Source organism: Vombatus ursinus, unplaced genomic scaffold (genome assembly GCF_900497805.2).
Source record: "Vombatus ursinus unplaced genomic scaffold, bare-nosed wombat genome assembly UNPS02014797.1, whole genome shotgun sequence".
Taxonomy (NCBI): Eukaryota; Metazoa; Chordata; class Mammalia; order Diprotodontia; family Vombatidae; genus Vombatus; species Vombatus ursinus.
Window position 1 is genome coordinate 15,856,410 of NW_020954575.1, and position 8,536 is coordinate 15,864,945.

Below are 8,536 nucleotides of genomic sequence, written 5' to 3' on the forward strand. Positions count from 1 at the left end.
AACTCTGTGGAGTTCTCGTCTTTTTATTTAGCAGCTTCCGAATTTCCCCATCATTTTCATCAAACCAGTCTTGGTGTTTGCAGAGTGTTCTGACCCAGATGAACAAATGCAGTGCTACCCACCACATCTCTGAAAGTTTCCCACTCCTTTTCTGCTCCACTGCTAGAAACTGTGTGTTGGCTCAACTTTCCCTCAAGTTAGCAACAAACCATGCCTGCTCAGAGGAGAGCTCTAATCTGTTGATATTAATTCTTCTGGTAGTCACTTTGCCTTGGGGACGCCACTTTTGTTGAATGCAAGAATTTAGCAGGTAGAACACTGGACTTAGAGTCAGGAAGATTGGAGTTCAAATCTAACCTCAGACACTGGGATGGTTGCTTCATCCTTTAGCATCAGTTTCTTAATCTGTAAAGATGAAGAGGATAATAATAGCATCTACCTCCCAAGCTATCGTGAGGATCAAATGAGATATATTTGTAAAGTACTTTGCAAACCTCAAAAACATTCTAGAAATGCTAGCTATTATAAGGGATCACTGAAGCACAGAGTCCCAGGTTCCTGCCAGGTGTTCACAGCTACTGTTAATAGCCTCAAGGAGCATGAAGTCTCCACTGCATATCACCCTGTTATATGGTTACCCCTACTGGCTGCCCCATTGAATAGAGTGTGGGAAATTCCTTTCAATCTGAGCAATCAATACTCTGCATTTCATGCCACAGACAATCCAGAGTGGACCCTCACACATTTTTATTGTACTAGGAGAATGGGTAAGATGCCTGTTAAGAGCTACTTTGTGGAACAGTTAGTCTCATCTTCTGCCAGTTCTTCTGACCAAATTGGATAACCTGCAGAATGCTTCCTGCATTCCCTGGGTGGTCAAAGAATTAGGAACAGGATTTGTGAGTTTGAGACTCCTCAGTTACCCTGTGGGTTAGCCCATCTGCTGAAAGGGTTTACCACGGTGTGGCTGCTGCACATGCTACAGCCTCTTGAAGCCACAGGTGAAAATTAGGTGGAATAGGTAGACGCCGAAGTGGAAAGCAGCCCTGAAAAACGCTCTGCAGCCATCCCACCAGAGGTGTCTTCCCTAAACCCAACCCCCTCCCCAGTATATTGATTACTAGAGTCAGGAGGACCTGAGTTCACATTTGACTTCAGATAGTCACTAGCTGTGTGACCCTGGGCAAGTCACTTTACCTTGGTTGTTGCAAAAAGAAAACGAGTCTTACCCTTTTTTTTAGAAATCAGTCTTTGATAGGACTGAACACACGTATATGCCGAGAGCTGGGGGCCTTCAGTGGGAGAGAGCGAGCGTCTCAATCTACCTGGGTGTAATGAATAGTTATATGTATATATGTAATTTTAAAAACATTTCACATTTGCTAACACTAATATAGTGCTAACACTAACTATAATATAGTGCCTACTGTAATATACTAACACTAATATAGTGCCAGACGCTGTGCTAAGCACTTTAAAAATATTATCTTATTTGATCCTCACAACAACCCTAAAAGTTAGGTGCTATTATTATTCCCATTTTACAATTTAAGAAACTGAAACAAACAGAGGTTAAGTGACTTATCTGAGGCTGGATTTGAACTTAGGTCTTCCTGACTCCAGGCCCAAAACTCTTGTTGTTGCTAGAAAACGAGTGCTCCGTTTGTAAAAGAGGTAGCAATCCACGCTTTTAGTATGTCATACTATGAGAAGGCCCTGTTCAAAACAGGCCCTAATCCACATAAACTGAGTTTAAATGGACCACTCATATATGGATGGATGTGTATGTGTATAAATGTATACATATCTGTTCTTTGTCCTTGGCTCTCAGAGAGAACCAATGATATCATGAAGTTGATGTCTTGACTTGCAGGTGATTGGATTTAAGTGAGGCAGAGCTGTGCAAAGTCATCAGCCTCACTCTCTCCTCCAGAGTCATCGGAGTCCAGTGGCAGAACAAAAGTCAAGATAACTGGCGATGTCCTGGGATTCAGTGGATGACCTTGGCCTTTCTAAATTAAGTTCTTTCCTAGGCCTCAGTTTATCTGAGGCAATGCCCTCAGGTCCAAAGCTCTGTCCATTGAAGAAAAGCTGAATACATGAGTGCACTGAACCTAAAAATTGAAGAGAGTTCCACTTTCCTTTGCCCTTGAAAAAGCTTCCTGCTGTGACCTTGGGGGCACAGGAGAGAGGCAGAGCCATGGACCCATTTAGCCATACCATCTAAAGAGAGTGATCGTCTTCTTTGCTCAGACTGACATTTTTGAGTGTGGTCTCCACTTCTACCATGGTGTGAGTCTCTAACTGCTGTGAAGGGTCAGCACAAGAGCTAAGACCCTGACCCAGAGTTGCCCCCTAAGACTACAGGTAGGAGGGCATTCAGATCTGAAACAGAGACAATCTATGTGAATACCTGGGACTCTTAGCTTCTGCCAATCATATCAGCTAGTAACAGAGAAGGAAGATGTACTTCCTCTCCTCACCCCCTACAACACTTCTTTATAGAAGTCGATTCCAGTCTAAGACTTGTGAAAAGAGGACCCTGACTCATAACTCCTGTCTCTAATTCTTTGATCACCCAGGGAATGCAGGAAGCATTCTGCAGGTTCTCCAATTTGATCAGAAGAAATGGCAGATGATGAGGCTAACTATTCCACAGAGTAGCTCTTAATGAGCACCCTACTCATTTTCCTAGTACAATAAAAATGTGTGAGGATAGTTTGTGTGGATAGTTTGTGGCATGAAATGCAGAGTATTGATTGCTCAGATTGAAAGGAATTTTCCATACTCTATTCAATGAGGCAGCCAGTAGGAGGAAACCATATGACAATTTCTATAATTCTATAATTCTCATAATTTGGAGCTCTATTCCATTTTTCTTTTCCCTTAGACCAGGAGTTCTGAACCTTTTTTGGTATCATGGACTCCTTTTGGCAGTCTCTTGAAGACCTTGGGCTCTTTTTCAAAATAATGTTTTAAAATGCATAAAACAGCATGAATAGGGTTACAGAGGAAACCAAATATATTGAAATAAAGTAATCAAAATACTTAAAAAACTAAAAAAATATTGAATAAGAAGGGAGTCTCTCTTGAAACCCGTGAACCCTTTTTCAAAGTAATGTTTTAAAATGCATAAAAGAGCATAAATAGGGTTACAAAGGAAACCAAATATATTGAAATAAAGTAATCTAAATATTTAAAAAACTGAAAAAACTGAATAACAAGGAAGTCTAAACCTACACGGCCCTATGTAGGTGGGAGGGGAAGAGATCTCTTGCCTTAACATTAATAGTGCATTGGAACGGAGATCCTGGCCTATCTTGGCCAGTGGCTAAAGTAGAACACCACCCAGTGGTCAAATTATACATTGTATCACCTTGTGGGTTAATAAATCAACTAATCAGTTATCAATGTGATTTGTTTTTGCTTGGCAATGGGGTTAAGTGACTTGCCCAGGGTCACACAACTAGTAAGTGTTATGTCTCTGAGGCTGGGTTTGAACTCAGGGCCTCCTGACTCCAGGGCCAGTGCTCTATCCAACACACCATCTAGCTGCCCCAGTCCAACAGGTTTTCAAGAGGCTTGCAGAACACAGAGAGCTGAGAGAGGTAGCACCAAAGAGTGTGCACCCAATACAAACAGACCCCGTCACAGGAGAATCATTAGGAGCTGGTAAATGGTTACATGTGAGTAAAGGAGTAGAGAAGATGATGGAAAGGAGTCAAGGATGAGACCAAGGTTTTGAAATCAGAATAGTGATACCATTTAGACAGAGAAGTAAGAAGGGGACCAGGCTTGTGGACAAAGATGCTAAACTGGTGGGGCAGTTAGGTGGTGCACTGGATAGAGCACCCACCCTAGATTCAGGAGGACCTGAGTTCAAATCCGGCTTCAGACACATAACACTTACTAGCTATGTGACCCTGGGCAAGTCACTTAACCCCATTGCCTAAGAAAATTAAAAAAAAAAAAAGATGCTAAACTTGCTTTGGGGATGAATGCAAATCACAGGACCTGTGTACAGTGGGACTAACGATAAATAATCAAATGGTGTTCTCAAAAGAAGAAATGCAAGCTATCAAAAAACACAAGAAAGAATGCTCCAAATCACTAATAATGGGAGAAATGCAAATTTAAAGAATTCTGAGGTTTCCCCTCAGACAAAGATACAGAAGGTGAAAACAGTAAATGTAGGAGGGGTTCTGGGAAGACAGGCACACCAATGTACTATTGGTGAAGTTATGGATTAGTCTAATCATTCTGGAAAACAATTTGAAGTTATACTAAATTTGGAATTATACTTTGACCCAGAGATAGCACTACTAGGAATATCTCAAAGAGGCTTAAAAAGAAAACAGAGGGAAAGTTCTTGTACATACAAAAATATTCCAAGGAGCATTTTTTTGCAGTAGCAGAGAATTGGTAGGAAAATTGGTACCCATCAATGGCTGAACAACTTAGGTATATGAATGTAATAGAATATTATTATACCACAAGAAATGATGAATATGAAGAATTGAGAGTCATTTGGGAAGAATTAAATGAACTGATGTAGAGCAAAGGTAGCAGAACCAAGAGAATAATTTAGACCATTATAATTAAATTAAGTGAGTTTCTCTGGGACACTGAGAAATGCTTAAAAAGGAGGTAAGTTGCAAAGGTTGCAATGGAATTTCTGGGATTGTGATCGTGAGAATGAGCACCCTGTCTCTGGGAGCAGGGTGCTGAGCTCAGATAGGTGGGCAAGAGATCAAGTAGGAGAGAAGAAGTAAGCATGGTGGTGGCATCATGACAGAAGGCTCCAGTTTGATGGTCACCTTTTTGAATGGAGACTAAAACTGGAATGTCAGTGTAGCTAGACTCTTCCCTGCTCAGATGAGAGTTGAGATCAATCAAGCAAAGTGAAGATATAATCTCCCTACCTCCTCCCCAATTCTCCCACCTCCTTACTCTTAGCTGTTCTTAATTCCTGGTTTTGATATAAAAAACTATGACCAGTCAGCACATCAAGCTATTCGATTCATGTTATCAATTGCATGTGTTGTTGTTGTTCGGTCATTTTCAGTTGTATCCAACTCTTTGTGACCCCATTTGGGTTTTGTTTTGTTTTCTTGTTTTTGTTTTTTGGCAGAGATACTGAAGTGGTTTGCCACTTCCTTCTCTAGTTCATTTTACAGATGAGGAAACTGAGGCAAACAGGGTCAAGTGACTTCCCAAGGTCGCACAGCTAGTAAATGTCTGAGGCCGGATTTGAACTTGGGTCTTTCTGACTCCGACTCCAGGCCTGGCACTCCCTCCATTGTGCCACTTGGCTACCTTAATAATATGCAGAGATGCTTAAAAGGAGGAGGCCAGTGAATGGTTTTTAGTACCTAGAACTAAACAGGACCAAACAGTTTGAACCTTGGTCTAAAATAGCCAGGGTTCTTTTTATCTTAGCTTAGGTGTTCTGTACCACAATACTAAGGGAATTATATGGCTCTAATCATTTTTATTAATAATTCTTATAATCTCTTTAATACCAGGAGAAAGTAAGCACTGTGACTCGGGACCAACTATCCCATAGCATACTGAGTCATGAATAAACAGACTGGTGTAAAGAGGCTAGTGGCTCAGGCAAACGTGCCCTCAATCTTTTTTCTGGTTACTCTAAATTTGAGGCTGAGTAGAGGTGTAGTCCAAGAAAAAGTTACACCCAAGGATTACACTGAAGGGAAGAATTGAGAAAGACTCTGACCTGCCCCTATTCCAACGATGGAAAGGCCAGATTAAGTATCTCTTTCATTTGTCCTTTATCTAGCTAACTTTACCAAACTGTGACACCTGGTGGTTAACAAAAGGGAAAAAAATGAAAAACCTCAGGACTTCCTCTCCATGAATTCAGTAAGACTAACTGTGAATTTAAAGAGCCTGGTGGCAAAGCAAGCCTTCTTTCTCTCAGCAGACTGCTGGTGGCCAAGAAGTATGGAAATGATGGGGTGCTTGGATGCTTGCTGTGGGATCCCAATTCCAAGACCATGTTTCTCCCTAGCCTCAGAAACACCATCCCTGGCAGTTTCCCTCCAGCCCAAGGACACTGTCCCTAGCAATTTACTCATGAGTGGGCCTCAGCAAAACACTTATCTCTCTCCCTGGTGACACAAAGTTGGGTGAGAGAGTGTTGGGCTGCTCCCAGCCCTAAGATCATGCCTCTGGAAGCCTCCCAATTCCCTAGTAAGCTCCTGTCTTGTGAGAAAACTTTCCCTTGTTGTAGAGCATTCTCTAATCAGGACAGAGAGAGAGAGGCACCTTGTCTGGTCCAAGGAGTTTTGTCCATGGCTGGTCCAAGGACTCTTCCTCCCCCAGATTCCCAAGATCCTCTGATATCTCCCTCCCTGTCTGGTATACTCCCTACACTTTCCCATCCATGGCTCCCAAAGACACCTGGACCTTTAGATTACCTAATCAGTATCCCTGGCATTCCTTTCCCATGCCCTTTTCTATATAAACCCCAGCTCCATCCTCAGTCTCTCGCAGGTAACTTAAGAATCCTTGCCCGCTGAAAAGCATAACAATAAATCTTTGCCAACTTGACTCAAAGAATGCTTGAGTCTGTGAATTTATTCCAGATGACCCCATCCTGTACGTCGGTCTTTGAGGGGTCTCAATCTCTCAGACTGCAAGAGAAAGAAGTATACATTTGTAGACACGGCCAATTTGCTGTCGGTCAGTATCATTGGATTGTATTTGTTATGATTGGGGGGAGGGTAAGTTGAGGGGTAGTGAGGGCAAGCAGGAGTCATTGAGAAGAGACAGTGATACGCAAGTATATGTCTATGTGTGTATGTGTATATATGTATGTATATGTATATATAGGGGCAACTAGATGGCACATTGGATAGAGGGCTGGGCCAGGAGTCAGGAAGACCTGAGTTCAAATTTGGCCTCAGATACTTACTAGCTGTGTGACCCTGGGCAAGTCACTTACCTCTGTTTGCCTCACTTTCCTCATCTGGAAAATGAGTTGCAGAAGGAAATGGCAAACCACTCTAATATCTTTGCCAAGAAAATCCCAGATGGGGTCATGAAGACACCGAAATGACTGAATAACAATATATAAATGTTAGCTACTATTATTATTATTTTAAAAGAAAAAAAAGCAGAGGGCTGAAGATCAAGGACATAAGCAGCATCAACCCACCATGACTTATAGCCTTCAACTCAACTCTTGGAAAAGATGACATCAGAACAACTTCAGTCATATCAGGACAAGGCAAGTTAAATGGCTCTTCAATATTTGTAAACTCTTTTTTTTTTTTTGCTAGAGAAAAACACTTGAAACTAAAAAATTTAAATTTTTGTTAGAAAAAAATTACCACAAGTTTACGTGTACACTCATGCTATCCTTTGCAATAGCACCTTTTCTAAATGGAAACCTCTCCTTTAATAGAATGGTTATTAATAGGTAACTCATAGAGAGAGGGGGAGACACACCGAAGATTATGTCCTCCACTCAATTAAAAAAATAATTATTGGGGCAGCTAGGAGGCGCGGTGAATAGAGCACCGACCTTGGAGTCAGGAGGACCTGAGTTCAAATCCGGTCTCAGACCAGACACTTGACACTTACTAGCTGTGTGACCCTGGGCAAGTCGCTTAACCCCAATTGCCTTGCTAAAAAAAAAAAAAATTTTTTAAAGTAATTATTAAGTACCTATTATAGGCAAAATGAGAGGCAGGATGGAGTAGGAGATTCTTATGCTTAGAATTAGGAAGCTCTGGATTCAAATTCCACCTGATGACAAAGAAGTGGAAGCTGAAGGGGTACCCATCAATTGGGCAATGGCTAATCAAGTTATGGTATGTTGTTTGTCTTTCCTTTCAAAGACGACCAATGACATCGTGAGGTGATGTCTTGAATCTTGCGTGAATTGGTTTTAGGCGAGGCAGAATTGCACAAAGTCGACAGCCTCACTCCCTCTTCCAGAGCCATTGAAGCTCAGCGGCAGGACAAAAGTCATTGCAAAGCAGTGGATGACCTTAACATCTTCCATGTCTGGTCACGCTTTATGCACTGCACAGCACCTGTTTCAGATGGCTTTATAGCCATGGGAACAAACTGTTCTCATCAGCCGTTTCTGCTGGGGAAAGTTTTCACATGCTTGGGGTAGACATCCCCCTAACTCACCAGCGGGTTTGAGGCCTGTTGGTTACCCTCAGCCTGGTTTAGTCTGTTTGCCGAGACGGTTTTACCAGAGTGTGGCTGATTTGAATGCTACAGCTTCTTGGAGCCACAGGTAAGAGTTGGGTAAAGGTGAACACCAAAGGTGGATGAGCAGTCCTGAAAAGGGCTCTGCATGCCCTCACACCAGAGGTGCTAGTGCTCCTTAAACACCCATACACCCCAAGTGATGGTATATGACTGTGATGATGAAATGATGAGAATTCTTATTTGAGCAGAGTTGGACTAGATAACCTCTTCCTTCCCTGAGATTCTGCATAACGCAGAAATAACAGGCTTGTATACTTTCTTCTGGGCAGCTAGGTGGCGCCATAGT